Raw genomic sequence first — 16,452 nt, forward strand, 5'->3', positions numbered from 1 at the left:
AAAGTCCAGAACTTGCTGTTTTGATACTATATAAAGGAATTTTGTATCGCAGTTAGAGCTGTTTTCTACATTGTGCTATGCTAGAATACTTTTTTTATTCATTGTAGTGGTTTTAGCACATGTATTGGAAGTGGGTGCTTTCTCTTGAGCTAGGGTAATAAGCCTTATTTTAGCATGCGGTTAAATAGATTTACCTTGTATTATGCATACAGATTTAATCCTTCATACTTGTTGTTTTGGCAATGAAATATTCTGACTCACATCTTCGATTTGTCACCTCAGATGAATGCATGGGAACGTACCTCATACGGCCTGGGTGCATTGGAGCAATAAGCTGTCTTGAGTTTTTATCACGAGAATACTCCAACTGAGAATACTCAAATTCTTAACACAGGGATGAATTAAGATTTTTTTCTAATCCACAGTAAATTAAATTTCCAAGTAAATAACGATAATACCTGCTAAATGATATATTAGCTATAAAATGCCTTTCGTGGGCTGAGTTTGCTATGTGAGCATGGTGAGCAGAGTTTGGATGTCCAGAATCCACGTGAAGCTTTATATGACATCACACATCTGTGCTTTGGTGATTCTGCGGTGAGCTGGCAGGCAGAGACAGGAGAATTTCCCAGCCCAGCTAGCCAGCTATACATAACAGGAAGCAGGAGTCCCTGTCTCAGTTAAGATGGAAAGTAGAGTCTTCTTGCTTTCATATGTATACACATGTTAGTACACACAAACACACACACATGAACACACACACAAAGATGTATTGTTTAAAGTTGTGTAGAGTTGCTCATGCCTATAATTTCAGCCACTGGGTAGGCTGAGGCAAAAGAATTGTAAAATTGAGGTCACTCTGAGCTACAGAGTGAGAAACCCTGTCTCAAAAAAAGATAAACAAATTAAAACATTTAAAACGTGTTGCTAAAGTGTATGTCTACTGTAGAATGAGATCAAAGAAGTGTTGACATACGTTGGGATTCTTTATGCAAAATTGGGAATGATAAGGATATATGTTAAATATTTTAGAGAAATATTTTTTACATTTCTGCATCTTTGCTGAAATCAAAAGTATAATAAAAGTAATCAAAAACCATCAAAGGTATAGCAAAAGCATTGAACATTACCATCTTGTTCTAGGTCAGCATATATTCACCCAGTTGTAGCTCATTGTGTGTGTATGTGCATATATATATTATATATATAAATATAATATATACAGTATATAACATATATGTTCTATATACATTATATAGTGAATATATAGTATATATAACATATATACATTATACATAATGTATATAAAGAAGGAAGATAAAATGAGAAAGTTTGATATGTAGTATATATGTTTATGATACATGATACATAATACATCATAAATAATGTAATTTATATACACTATATATCAAACGAGTTCCTTTCTTTAACTCACAAGAAAATTAAACATGTGCAATAGCATTTTGTTTTGCTGTTGAAACTGTGGTAATTAAAGTATATATTACTTATGCCAGTGTTCTGAAAATTATCTGAAAGATAAGGCATTTTCTTTATACTTGGGATGGCAATACTGTGAAACTAACTCTGGAAGCTCATCCTGACTTTTGTCTTCAGCTATAAATTTAAAGAGACTGGCATTTGCCCTTATTATATGAGGTGCAGATAAATCTCCCCATAAAATTGGTAAGAAGATCTTTGGGATAGAAAAATGGAGGTGTTCCTTTTACTGTTTTTTGGACACTCAGCTAACTGAAGTCTGGTGCCCCTTTCTCCCTGCCTCAATTACAAAGTGCACTCTTTGGCTTTTAGTTTCTGCTTTTATTCCTCTCAGGAAGAATTAGTGGGCATTTTGGGGAGCTTTGGGCATTTTTAATGTCTCTCAACCCTTTGCTTTCTACTCCTCCACATTACAGGCGACAGAAATATGAGAGAGCCTCTGATGAATTTTCCCAGAAGAGATACAGGGAACCTCCATGTTCCCATGCCAGTCACTGCTAGAGAGGAGTGATTTCTCTTTCTCTCCTTTGGCCCTTGGGCTCTGTCACTCCTGCTGGGCGTATCCAACTCTGTGACATCCCCCTCAGGGCTGCTTCCCAGGAGAGGTGCTGCACAGATGTAGGTAGACAAACCTTGGCATGAACTTCTTAAAGAGATGCCTTCTCAGGGTGCATTCAGCTCTTCTCATTTTATGTGAGTGGCCGCCGCGTGTAGGTTATTTAATTTATTTGTAGGCTCTGAGGAGTTACAGACCAAACAGAAACTGGGGATGAGGCAGAAGAGCATATTTAGAAGGCAGAGGATGCTGTGCAGTCACTGGTAAAGTTTGAGCACCCCCTGTTATTTTCCCTTCAGCACGATGTTACAATATGCTTTGTTCAAGCCTAAATGAACCTTTTCATCTGGTAATTAACATTTTTACAGTGTTTCTCTACCACCATATATTTTTGTTTAGAAAATTAAGACCCAGAGCCGAAGTCAATGAATTAAATGTTTGTTTTGCAAAGAGTATATTTAAACCCATAAGAGATGATTAATGGGTAAGACAGGAAGGTTAAAAATCGTTTAATTAAAAAAAAAAATCCTTTAATTCCAGCTTCCTTCATTTTCCCCCAGCAATATTTTCATTCTTTTCTTGTATTTTACTTCATACTTAGTATTTATTTAAAATGCTTTTGGACTGTCTTTTTTTTGACACTAAATGACAGATAGAGCCACTGAATATTTTTTGGCTCCTGCTGGGACATGGATAGTTACCTCAGAGTTTGTGAGATCTGAGGCCAGCTGATGCTCCTAACATAAGCTAGCTGAGGAATTCCTAGATTCTGCTTCTGGATTCTATTTTCTCTAATCCATCCCTCTAGGGTCTCTGAGTTTTCAAGAATGTTTCATTCACTTTAATTAATTAATTGCTTAATTAAGATAGTGTTTTTGCTCTGGCTTGCACCAGGAAGTACAGAGATGCAGTAAAATTAACTACAATTATATGATTCTGTAAGTTATTGCCAAGTTTATTAAACTCCCAGGAAGCTCCATTTTTTTAATGTACATGTCACAGTAGTTTTTAATTTATCTGAAGTGTTTTTTAATTACTGGTAATACTGATAGTAAAATTTATACTGTTTTGGATCAGAGAAAAATTAGTATAGATTCAACTTTTGATTAAGTGCAATTTGGACTATAAAAGGTTCTTACTGGCACTCCTGTAATGTTGATGTTATTCTTTCTGTCTTCATGTCCCAGAGCACAAAGGCAGCCTGGATGGGGACTCAGCCCATCTTTCTAATCACAGATGAAGTACTATAAGGTGGACGGTCAGAAGATGTCAGCTTGGTTGTTCAAATCTGTCTTTAGAGATCTCAAAGGCAGCAGGAGTGAAGAACCTTGAAGTAGGGAGGCTGTGATGAGGGGGAAGGGAGAGAGTGTGTTCTCTGAACACACTTTTACCCTGGTCAAGAGAAAATTAAAAATAACTATCCACTAACAGAACATTCATTAGCTGTCTGTCCACCGTATAGAAAGAAAATACAGTTTTTATTTTAGAGTACGCTGTTTTAGGAGAAAGCAAGCACAGTAAAAATGAAAGGTTTCATTGGATGGACTCTGGAAGCTTGAAACATAGTGAACATGGTTTCTTCTTGGACTGGACATATGTCAGTCAAGATGCTGGCTGTGAGATATCTGGACTGTCCACTGAGTCTGGCACTGTTTACGGTGTCCAGTTGGTACACAGTCTTCACTTTGAGGATGCACACTGGGCCCCATTATGTTTACCAATGTCATGGACTATAAGGGTTTTATAATTGGCCTATGAAGTTTTATGTTTTGTATTGATAACATGTAATGTCCAATGCTGTCATTTTTCCTATGATTTAAATGGTTTTTAAAGGTTACAAAATCATGCACGTGTGAACACAAGCGCGCACACACACACACACACACACACACGCCTTGTTGTCAGAATTTATCTGACTACTTGCTTCAAATACGGATACTTCAAAGTATTATCCAAGTTTCATGATTTGAATTATTCTTTACTGTTCATGGCACTGACAGTACAGTTGCCTATTCCGTAGCCATTGTAATCCAGAATTGGTGTTAGAGATACTGAACTAGCATAAAACTCCGAAGCCTGGTGACATGCTCAGTTCCTGGGAGGACCCACGTGGTTGAAGAAGATAGCTTCTCATCTGTTGTATTCTGACACCTACATATGTTGTCATTGTATACAAGCTTAATGCCCCAAATAATGAAATAAATTTAATTAAAAATAAAACAAATTAAGAGATACTATGCATTTACTCTTGGCGTATGCATTAGGAAGAGTATTGGTTTGGGAGGCATTTTTACATGAATGTCTTGAACCTATAGATAGAGTACCAACACAGGGAGACCAGATGATAGTTCAGGGTACTTCTGTGTGAGGTTGAATATTCCTAGAAAACTATGCAAAAGAAGTCCCCCATAGTTTGATACTTTCCCTCATCTTAAGATTTGTTTCTTTAACTATCCTTTGGTTGAATAAACAACAAAATAAAACCAACAAATTATAAAAAGAAAAATCAAATTCCTAAAACGTTCTTCCAAGTGGATAATTTCTGCATATATGGACTATCTTAAAAAAAATTCTCTTCATCATGTTGAAACACAAAAAACTTTGAAATTTCCCCCTTTAAATATATGTCAATCTAAAGGTATATATATTATTAAATAACACTTATTTACACAAGGCTTCAGCACTATTTAAAGAATTATAGGCAACTATGGAATGCTGAGTGTGGGAGAAACGTTCTTCCCCAGTGAAGAATGTACCAGTGGGTTATTCAGTACCAAATAGTCAGCCCTGAAAACATGCATATGAATACATACAAGCTGAGAAAGATTTATATGTGTATTTGTAATATATGTATGTATATGTATATGATGTACATGTACATGTATATATAATTAATATGTATATACATATTCATAATATGTATATACAAATACACACACACACACATATATATATATATATATATATATATATATATATATATATATATATATGTATTAATATAAAAAATACCATGAATCTGAAAGAAAGCAAGGAGTTTATGGGAGGGTTTTGGGGGAGGAAGGGAGAAATGATGTAATTATAATCTCAAAAATAAAGAAATAATTAAAACTTTAATTATTTTTGGTGCCTACCAAGTAAAGGACATCTCAGTGATGATGAAGCAAGGAATTCCTGTTTCAGGCTTTGTGAATTTTCCATATCGATTTGTTTTCCTTCTGATGTACGAATCCAGTGGGCTCATCCAGTCAGTGTGCTAATATAAAGTAGGAAATCCCATTTAATTTCTTCCCATATATGGAGGCATACAACAGTTCATTACAATTTGGATTTTAGAAAGCAGTCTGGTGAATCAAGAAAAGATGCTGGAATTAGAGCTTACCTTGTGGTGCTTACCTTGCGGTGCTTATGAGTCCTGAGGTTCCATCTTCTGTTCTGATGTGGAGACAGGATTGAAAAAGGGAAAGGAAATTGGATTCAGTGTAGAATGACTTGGAAGATTCAGGCTTCAAGTGAGAGCCATGTTGCCTTTTCAATAACCTGGGAGTTATACTGGAATAGAGTAGAGGAGTGGACTTTAAAGCCAGGGAAAGTCTGTGCTCACTCTTTCACAGGAAAGTCATTTGCTCATGTCATTGCTGTTAGTTCATACATGTGACTTGTCTCAAAAACCTGTCTGATACTCTAATTTTCTCTCACCATTCTTTCCTTGGCAGGAGTCTTTACTTCTTGCTATGTTGTCTTGCTACATAAAGCAGTGGACGTAATCTAAATAATCTACTTTGATTGCTCTCTGAGTCTTGCATTTCATCTTGCTGTAGTAACATTTTCTTTTTATTTGTAAAGGACTCATGCATTTAGTGACTCTTTTTACACTAACTTATTTGTTGAGTGCAGAGTCCTGAGGATGCTTCCATAGCTTCTCACAGCAGTGACTTGCCACAGTGAGCCTGGGGCCTCTTCCATGATAAAGAAGACGCTCAAGGAGCCCTCATGAGACACTGGCTAAATATTGGGCCTTTGAAAAGAACACAAGTTTAAACATTCAATTTAATTGTATAAATATTTACTGAGCAAGTATTATATATTAGGTACTGAGTTATATTGCCCAACATAAAATCTATTAGCAAAATAAATAATTTTTTTTAAAGTATTCTCAGTCTAAGCTCAGTGGCATGAAAAGGAATTTGGTGTTTGGGCTTTAATTTGCACACCAGAAAAGGAAAACTAAAATCTTTTTGCAAGATGCTGTGGATGGATAGCATGTGGTACCTTACATATTCATACTGTTGTCTTTAAAGGGTTGTCTGCCACTGACACAGATTACAGTTTTGAATGGAAAGGGCTTCAGATCTCCCTCTTTATTTAACCGCAAGTTTCTTTGATCTGATCACTAAATCTACAGTGTGCTAATATGTAAAACTAGAGCACGGTTTTTGAATTCTGCTGTCTGTTTTTTATCGAAAAAATTATTTTGTTTATATGAATGGTGTGAAGAATTTGTCATTTTAGCGATTGCTAATTTAAATTATGAAATGTTTGCAATGGAGTTTATATTCAGACACTCTTCGGAGGTGTCATTGGCCCATCAATCAATGGACAAGGGACACGGATCTGAGGCTTGAAGGTATAGTTCAATGATGAACTGCAGAGTGTGTTTTGAAAAATCAGTAAATAAATTTTGGTGATTATATGTGGAACTCAGTCTATCTTCTTATGTTTTGTAAGCTTAACTGTTGTTGCAGAATAGATTCAATATCCCCTGCCCCTGGCTCCTACTGCCCCATCTCTCATGTTCATAATATAATGTCTTGAAAAAAAATACATCTAATCCTACTTAATATGCCTATAGAAGTGACCCAGGAGCTTTCTTGAATGAGTAAGAAAAAGTAATTTAAAAAAAAACCACAGGATGGATGTTGACATGTGGGCTTCAGTCTTGTAGGTTCTATTATCTAGGAAGGTAGGATTCTTTCTCAATATACAGAGTCCCTACATTCTATGGGGAGCTGTATACAGTCTACAATCTCCTAAGGACTAGCACGGGGAACAGGTGTACACAGCAGAGTTAGAGTACTGCTTCCTTGCTCTTCCCATGAGGTTGCAAACCCCTTTAGCTCCTTCAGTCCTTTCCCTAACTCCTCCATTGGGGACCTCGTGCTCAGTCCAATGGTTGGCTGCAAGCATCTACCTCTGTATTTGTCAGGCTCTGGCAACCAGACCCCCGCCCCCTGCAGACCCCTGAGCTCCCAGGGACTAAACCACCAACCAAAGAGTACACATGGAGGGACCCATGACTGCAGCTGCAGCATATATAGTGGAGAATGGCTTTGTGGGGCATCAATGGGAGGAGAGGCCCTTGGTCTTGTGAAGACTTGATGCCCCACTGCAGCGGAATGCCAGGGCTAGGGCGGGGAGGCAGGAGTGGGTGGGTGGAGGAGCACCCTCATAGAAGCAGGGAGAGGGGGGATGCTATATGGGGTTTCCAGGGAGGAAACTGGGGATGGGGTTATAATTGAAATGTAAATAAAGAAAATAGCCAATTAAAAAAAGAAAAATAAAGCAGTGCTTCCTTCTCTTGCAGTTTGGGTGTGGTGAGAAATAGCTCTAGGCATCAGTTGGAAGCTGGACTGACCAGTACTTAGGAAGAGCACTTATTCAAGTGGGATGGGGTGAAGCTACCAGATAAAAGGCATTCAGTTCTTTACTACCCATCTTAGGAGACACACTAGTCTCTCCATGGCGCTCTGAATATAGGATTACATCTTTTCATATTTCTGTGTGAATGCATAGACTGTGTTTTCCACTTCATCTATGAGAGTGACTTGTACATTTTTTTTAAATGAGAAACATAGTATTCCAGTTGATTATGCTTTCACAATAAACAATGTTTTCCCATTCTTTCAGTTTGCATTCAAACATTCAAACGCTTATTCGATGATGCTCTGAATACCAAGCCAGGTACTTCTTATGACTAATAGGAATCTGCCCACAGTGTAAGAATGCACAGAAGTGTTGCTTCAGATCAAAACATGGCTGTTTTGCTGAGGAATTTTACCTATAAGTTTAAAAAGGCAAATTAGCTCTCAGAACTAAAGATGGAACTTAGGAGAAATTAAATATCAATGTTGGTAATAAAGATGCCAAATTATTCTTGAATACTCTTGAATATTTCTATGAAGAGGAATTTGTGTATTTTATAATTTGTATGTAGAATAATTTAGATGGGTCTATACCAATGGGAATGAGTGTTTGTGGATTATCAAATGAAGATTGCTTTCTCTAATAACGATATGACTGTAGAACTGTCAAAATCAAGTGGGAAGTTGGTACAGTCTCCACTGAAGTTAGTTAAATAATTTGTGCTCTATCAAAGACACTATGATTTATTATTTACTCTTTGAGAAATAACTTCAGTTCTTTAGAGAGAAATGACCTCTGATGGCAGCTTCTCAATTCCAAAAGAGAGAGGCACACGCCGGGAGATGTACTACAAAAGCTCAACCGCTTTTCATAGTCTGCTTGCACAAGGGTTGTTATAGACCAGTTGTGTCTTAGATTACATTTTCTGCATAATTCTTAGAGTGCCTCAACGTAGTGGAAGTTCTGTATGTTTTTGTTGTCTCGGATAAGCACATATATTACTTCAGTTTCATCCCATTGCTTGCTTTTCACAATGATGGCAGCAGTTTCCACCAAGTAGCCTCCTCACCAAGATTATGCAGGTGAAACCAAGCATCCTCTTCTGTATATGGATTTTCTGATGTTTCTGTTGTCATATCACTGTATTTTGGGCATACACATACACACACGTACACACACACAAACATACACACACATACACAGAAACATACACACACACATATACACAGAAACATACACACATATACACAGACACACACACACACACACACACACACACACACAACCTTTCCTATCCCGGCCTTATTCTTTATATTATCCCAATTCTGATACTCACACTGCTTCATCTTTGCCTTCATTTTCTGTCCAACTATGGTCAAGCTGCTCCAGAACAAATCACTCTATTGACGTACAAGACAATCTGCCTTTCTCTTAAACAGCATTGCTGAATGCCAGCAGCTGGCATCACGGAACAAAGTTGCCCAGTGTAGGCATCCTAATCTACTTTTCAATTGTTCACATGCTTCTCTTCATGAACCTGTGAACCCTCTTCGTTTGGGGTAACCTCCAACTGTTGTACCATGCATGGATTTCCTGCTTCTTGCACAAATGAGAGCATGGAGGGATGTGACTAAGAAAGCCATCCAGTTTCTCTGTGCTTCGGCTCCTCACAGGAGGATGTGGAGGATGACACGAGTTAATATTTGCCGTACACAGAAAACTGTTAAATATAAATATGTAATAAGAACTACTAAATCATTTGCCAAAAACGTGTGGAGCTCAGTGTTAGCAATGATGATATTTAAACATGCAGGATTATTAGTATTTTTTGCTTCTAATGGTAAGATTTTTTTTTAATAATGTAAGTGAGTGCTTAGAAAAGCATCATGAGTTCCAGGAACAGCTTTTCATCCTGATAGTTAGCATACTACCATCAAAAGCCAGCAAAAGTAACTAGCATGCAGAAATCTCGTTTCAGATTGGAGTGACCGGGAAGTGTCTAGGCAGTGACTCAGCGGCATCTAAGCATTTTCTAGCAGACCCACAGCTAAGCCCATTCATTGTCCCACCAGTCATGAACATTTGCATTTTATGTTCCTTCAGAAAATTTATTTCCTGTTCTTTTTTCCAGTGGCTAATGGGTCATTTAGACCATTTGATATTTATGTTTCTAAGAATTCATTCTAAGTTTGTGTAATCCTGAGTTGACTTAAAACTTACCTTCAGGAGATTGCTCAGGTTTAGCTTTCTGGGTTTATCATAGTATTAATATATTAAAGATCTTTCCTTTCTAGAATAATGAAGAATCATGACTATAACTTTTAAAGGCATCTTGTCAATCCAGAAGTTTTTAAACACCGTTTATCTAAAGGACTGTTGTTGTTTCACTCACACCTAGTTATTATGATCTATGTAGGCAATGATATCATTACTTGAGTTAGCTAATGTTAGATACTGCCAGTTAGGATGGTGAGGTGGGGGTGGGGACCAGAAAGACACATCTTGACTTTTTCTATCTCCAATCAGGATTTATTTGCTGAGTGTCTGTAGTTTGGGTGACAGTACAGTAATGGCATCCAGTGTTCCTACCCTCCTGCAGCTTAGATTCTGACCGAGCAAGTACATAACATGATGCATTAGGAATCAAGAATACAGAACTACATCATCTGTCATAGATCAACTACATCATTCTGCCACTCGCTGTGTGATCATGGTATATTTTTGAACCTCTCTCTCAGGGTCTCCACATGTGATAGTAGAATAATAAAAGTATGTTATAGGGCTGTTGAGTTAATATATGTGAAGTGCTCAAAGAAGTGCCTGGCCCACGAGTGCTGTGTAAGCACTTACTGTTGTTATTGATTGGTTGTATGGCTTCCCCTTGAGTAAGGGCATAAATAGGGAGAGAAGTGGGACAGGAGAGTCAAGGAAGATAAAGCTGCAATTTCAGATAGGATAATCAAGATAGCTCTCCCCGAGGGGAGGGGATAGTTTAAGTAGATCCCTGGGTGGAAGAGAAAAAGAAATACTTCTAATATTAGGTGGAGGAAAATTTCAGGCAAGGGGCGCAGTTAGGGACAGTGTCACAGATAGACACAGTATGCACTTTTTCTGAGTTGCATGTAAGTCTATTGTAACCATGTGCTTTTTACCTTGAACTCCAGTTCCTGAATAATGACTCAGACACTTATTTATTTATGAATAGATGCCTAGGCCATAAGCTTGGGTTTGTTCCCTGACTACCTTTTAACTTCTTAACCCATCTATTCTAAGCTGAGTTCAGCTACATGGCTGGATTCTTCCCCTCAGTTTCATACATCTGTGTCCTGAGTACAGGATGAACGTTCCTGCCCCTGACTAACTCTCAGAGTTCCAATCTCTGCACCAGAACTCCTACCTTTTATTTCCTGCTTTTTGCTAATTGGCCATCATCTTTTTATTGACAGGTGATGCTTCCACACAGTGTACAAGAGATTCTCTCTACAGTCCATGTGGTAGCAGTTCAGGGAGCTAGCAAGGGCTAGAGAAAACAGGTAAAGATTGTGTAGGTCATCATGAAACAAAGCTTTGAGCTGTGGGTTACTAAACATTAAGAAGTCACTGGGGGAAGGAAACTGGAGAAACAAGATTCTGTATAACAAATATGCATGGAGAGGTCCAGCATGGAAAGGAAGAAACTAGACTATGAAGAATTAACTGTAGTTCAAGACACAGCAGCACTAAGGATAGGGCGACTCATGTGTATACCTGATGTATTTGACTGGTAGAGCTAACAAGATCTTCTCAGGTTTGCTTAGTGTGAATGGAAGAACCTAGCTCTGTTTCAGGCAGAGGCCTGAGCAACCTGATGACTTATGTGCCCTTTGCTGTGATGGTGTGTATTTATAGAGGAGACTCAGCCAGACTAGGTATTCATTTTGGAGTTTAAGAATTGAAGTGATCATTAGATGTACAGTTGGGGATAGTGATCAGGGAGTTTAATATTTATATTTAGAATTTATGAAGTATAGAGGCTAGAGATATAAATTTGAAGTAATGAAGTAATCAAAGACAAATATTTTAAGAAATTATGCAGTTGGGATTAGATTAAAAACAGTAGATAGGGAAAAGAAAGATGTAGAAGATTGTACTGTAGGATTGTTAGGTATTATTATTGTTGTTGTTGTGGTTGTATTGTGTGGTAGAGAAGTAAATAGATAGATAGATAGATAGATAGATAGATAGATAGATAGATAGATAGATACATAGATACATAGATACATAGAGACATAGAGACATAGAGACATAGAGACAATAAGCACATGTGCCATGGCATTTATGTGGAAGACAAGTTTGGAATTGATTCTTTACTTCTCCTTTTATATGGAATCAAATACCCCTTGACAAGCTTGCCCAGAGAGTGCCTTTAATCTGCTGAAATATCTTGCTGGCCCAACAGAGATTTTAGCCAGAGAGGAGGAAAAAGAACTTGTGCAAGAGACTAAGAAGAAGTAATAAGTGAGCTAGCATGAACCCATCAAAATATTAATGGAATATTGAATGCCAATAGGAGAAGCATGCTTAAGAAAGAGAATGAGGGAAGCCCTGCTTCAAAGACCAGGGTAATTGTGGGAGCTAAGAGCTCGTCACTGATTAGACAGAGAGTGTGGGAGCCAGTCACGCCCTAATCAAAAATGTGCTTGCTAAGAAGTGAAAGGAAACAACACAACATGAGCAGGTTCAACCAAGAATGGGTAAATGCAAGGATGGTTTGTCTTTTGAACAGTTTTGATATAAGTGGAACAAAACAAGGAGTGTCACTTAGAGGCAATGTGGAGTTGGGTTATTTTTTTAATAGAAATTGAATTGTAAGTTTATACACTCTTGGGAATAGGGTTCTGCATGAGATCCCCATCTCAAGAGAATAAGACAAAGTGACATCATATCAGGTCACCTCATGTCTTCTCTGGCTTTCACACATGAGCACGAGTATACTTGTACCCTTTTTGTATGCACATAAGACACAAACACCACATGCAACACATGCACATGCATGCGCACACACTCAAATTGAAAGCATGATCTCAAGCCTCCAATAAAGCCTCAGTATCGCTGACAACTCAATTTGAGCAAGCAGAATGTTTACTGTTGGGAATTGACAACGTTGAAATCCGGCAGGTGACTTCCATGTGACTGGTTGTGTTGTTGCCATGGACTAAATATCCGGAAATAGATATTTGCCCACACGACCTCTGAAAAGTTCACCCAGACATGTATTCAAATAATTAGGATTTGTCACAAAGGTAGTGGTGAAGAGGCGTGAGCAAACATCTCCTGGATAGTGGGTAAATCCAGGAAACTACAAGGCAGATTAGGTATATGGGTCTACCTATCCATTTTGAGGTTTTCAGGATTTTCTAGAAAGAAGAGAGTTTAGCATCTATATTAGGGTGTCACAGTGTGCATCTGGCAGATGTTAGAAGCAGATTGAAGTCATTTTGTATGGGAGATGAGACTCTTACAAAGTTAACTTAAAATTGGGTTAAAATGTCATGCGTCACCTAATAGAAGTGTAGCTAAAACAGCCAAAGAGTTGCTGTCACATGAAGGGTCTAGAAGTTGCGTTCTATAAAAGAACTGCCTTCCGGTAGACAGTGAGGGAGGAATGGGATTTGAGCAGAGAGTGCAACTGTATACACAGGAAAGAGAACCACAGAAGACGTGAGTAAAGACGTGAGAAAACAGGAAGGAGTACATTTTCAGTTACAGCACATATAAGAAATGGAAAGCTCAGACGGCCGGACTGTGGCCAAGTAAGGACTGTAATGCCAAGCCAAGACCTTCCTTTTGTTTTTTAGGCAGGAAAAAAAAAAGTGAGCCAAGAATTAACAGTATAGCCAAAAATTTGAGAAAAACAATGTCATGCTCCAACACGGGCTTTTATGAAGATAAACGGCAGCCATGTTTCCAGTTGCAGGGGGTGCGGGGGAGGAACAAGGAGGACAGACAGGTATAACACAGGCTGGGTGTGTGTTGTATTTGTTACACAGGGTTTTTGTTTATACTGTTTTACAAGTGTAAACACCAGCATAGTAATGAGTTGAGAAGAGGTGGGTGGGGATGAATTAATGACACTAACAGATTGGTCCAAGAGTGCTCTATTAATTGGAAATGGCACTAAGGCGAGGTCAACACAATATCAAGGCAGTGAAAATGTTTTGACCTTGGCTGATTCTAAAGAATGACTTTAAAGAATAAGGATCAATACAGGACACAGGAAGACCAGGATTAAATATGTGTGAAGAGATTATCAGTCTGCTTTTTCTGCATCGAGTCTGAGATGACTATTAGCACCCCAATAAATTTATCAGAGAGAGGCCGAGGGAACTAGAGAAGAAAGTAACATTAATGATAGCATCCTGTGTCATATTTATACTGTAAGGATCAGAAATCACAGTTGAGGATAAGGTGACCAACAGCCAGCTAGAAAGCAAGCCAGAAGACTGTCAATTTAAGAAAAAAATTAAGGATGAGAGAGATGTTAGGTATTGTCAAAAGACTCATATAAGAGCACAAACTACAAATATGCTGCTGGATCTTGTACCTAGGAAATTACAATTGATTAATTGTAACAGAGCTACATCAATGAGAACCACACTTGCTTCGCCCTGACCATTAACCAACACCCTGCATCAGAGTAACAGTATGTCACCACTAGGAAGGATGCCATGATGCCACAGTATGCCTTGATGTAGATGAGTCTTTACTTGTATTTATAACTGTATTTATAAGTAATCTCCCAATTTTAATATAAGTTTATTTTTATAGGAAAAAAAAAACCCTCCTCAAATCCCATGTTACATGTACTGTGAAAAAAAAATTCTCACCAAATAATTAAACAGAAAACTTTTGGTCTCGTGTAGATGGAGTTCAGATCGTAGAAGATTTTAATTGTGAGAGCTAGCATATTTCAAAGGAACTTGTACACAAATTGAGGATGTATTAGTCAGAGTTCTCTAGAGGAAGGACTTATAGAATTAATTTATACCTATTAAAGTGGGATTTATTAGATTAGCTCACATCACACGATCTGGATTAGTCCAATAATGTTTGTCTATATCCTGGAGAGGCTGTAAAACTGGTAGCCATTTGGGTCTTGAGGCTGTGGGCCTCAGCAGGCCCACCTGGTGCTGAAGACCCAGGGGAATACTGGAAAGCAACTGGTCTCTAGTTCACATTGGAAGCCTCAAGATTCAGAGTTTCTGTATCAGTGAAGAAGGCAGCAGCAGTGGGTTAGATAAACTTGCAGATATGGTTGGTTCCCTCACTATAGAGAAGCAACAGCAATGAAGCAAAAAAAACAGAGCCCTGCTTCCGCCCCCATGTTACATGGCTGCCACTAGAGAAGTACCACCCACATTTAGAGAGGGTCTTCCCTCTTCAAATGACCTGACCAAGAAAATCTCTTATAGGTGTGCTATATGACTTACCTGTTATTTGATTCCCAATCAAGTCAGGTTGACAATCAGGATTAAACTTCATGTCTTATTCTGAGAACACAGTCTCTTTTGCATATCTGTTTACTCCTATTGCTTTATGGACATATAGCTTCAGTAGCCAATATCAAATGATCCTGTTTGCAGAATGCAATCAGCTTTTCTTTTGTATTTAGACATAACAATACTTAAGTCATAATTAACATTTTCCTTCATAATAATATCAAAAGGAGAACTGGTACCCATCATTTAAACAAAAACTGAGGTATCCCAATCCAGAAATAATTAGTAATTATTATTGGTGGGAATTTATTTCAGCCTTAGAGGATAATGTTTTGCAGAGGTAATTCCCATTATAAAAGCTAAGTCATGTTTCTGGAAGTCCTGGATAATAGGATGCTGATATAGCTCAGACAGGAGCTTTCTTCTCTATCCTCATCTCTCAGGTCTTGTATCTGGTACCTCCAAGGTTGGATGATGCAGAGCCTACTAGATGAGAGTGCTATTCTGTTTTGATATGCTTTCTGTGTAGGCATGGGAAATTGATTATCATCTTCTGTTTGTTTTCTTAAAATTTAGTTAAACATCTGCATGTGTTCACCATAAAAGGCATTCCCTAACGGCCTCCTGCTACCTTGGTTCTTTTATTACCTCCTATTTTATGCTTAAGTGTTTATCAGACAATAATTTTTTCATCTTAAATATATTTCATATTTTATGTGGTTGATTTTACGATTGGATACATTTGATCATCTGTGTACATGGTAGTCAAGAAGTAGGTTAAAGTTTATAACATGATGAAGAGTAAGAAATATTTGTTTTTAGCTTTCTACAAACCACTTGGGTAGACTTTGGTTGAAGAAATGTTCATCACCAAGAAAGCTGTTTCTATCTTTGCCTCCACCGGAAGTAGCTCTTATTGACCCAGGAACTAGTTTAGACATTTCATCTGCACAGCTTCAATCTTGGCTTAGTTTCTGTATAGGAATTTAGAGCTATAAAGTATATGGCTTCACACCAGTGAGTGTGTGTATGGCTTCACACAGAACACACCAGTAAGACATCAGGACCATGACTAAGTCTTTGAAAATATTGTCTTTATCAATAACATACCTCTTCTTACCATAGTGTTGTGTGACCAAGTCTGACGTCCCCCATAAAGATACTGTCTAATGCTGTCTTGGTGTGTGAAATGCTTTCTCTCTGGTAGACACTTAACAAATGCTCTCGGGGGCTATGATAAAGTGTGAATAATTATTACTGAAGACTGGACTATAGCAT

The 16,452-nt window shown here is 37.9% G+C and overlaps 1 protein-coding gene and 1 long non-coding RNA gene across 39 annotated transcripts in view; one reads left to right on the top strand and one right to left on the bottom strand.

The window, feature by feature from the left end:
- Window positions 1-16,452, top strand: part of Rims1 (regulating synaptic membrane exocytosis 1) — a 468,064-nt gene that overhangs the window by 16,427 nt on the left and 435,185 nt on the right. The window lies entirely within an intron of this gene.
- Window positions 1-16,452, bottom strand: part of LOC143434857 (uncharacterized) — a 34,345-nt gene that overhangs the window by 5,643 nt on the left and 12,250 nt on the right. Inside the window, exons 2-3 of one of the 2 annotated variants that reach the window (XR_013104673.1) lie at window positions 5,450-5,605; window positions 5,188-5,309 (exon numbers count right to left, since the gene is read on the bottom strand). This is a non-coding gene — a long non-coding RNA (uncharacterized LOC143434857). Of the gene's footprint in view, window positions 1-5,187; window positions 5,310-5,435; window positions 5,606-16,452 lie in introns of both variants that reach the window. The other variant, XR_013104672.1, reaches the window with a different exon arrangement.

Source organism: Arvicanthis niloticus, chromosome 17 (genome assembly GCF_011762505.2).
Source record: "Arvicanthis niloticus isolate mArvNil1 chromosome 17, mArvNil1.pat.X, whole genome shotgun sequence".
Classification (NCBI taxonomy): domain Eukaryota; kingdom Metazoa; phylum Chordata; class Mammalia; order Rodentia; family Muridae; genus Arvicanthis; species Arvicanthis niloticus.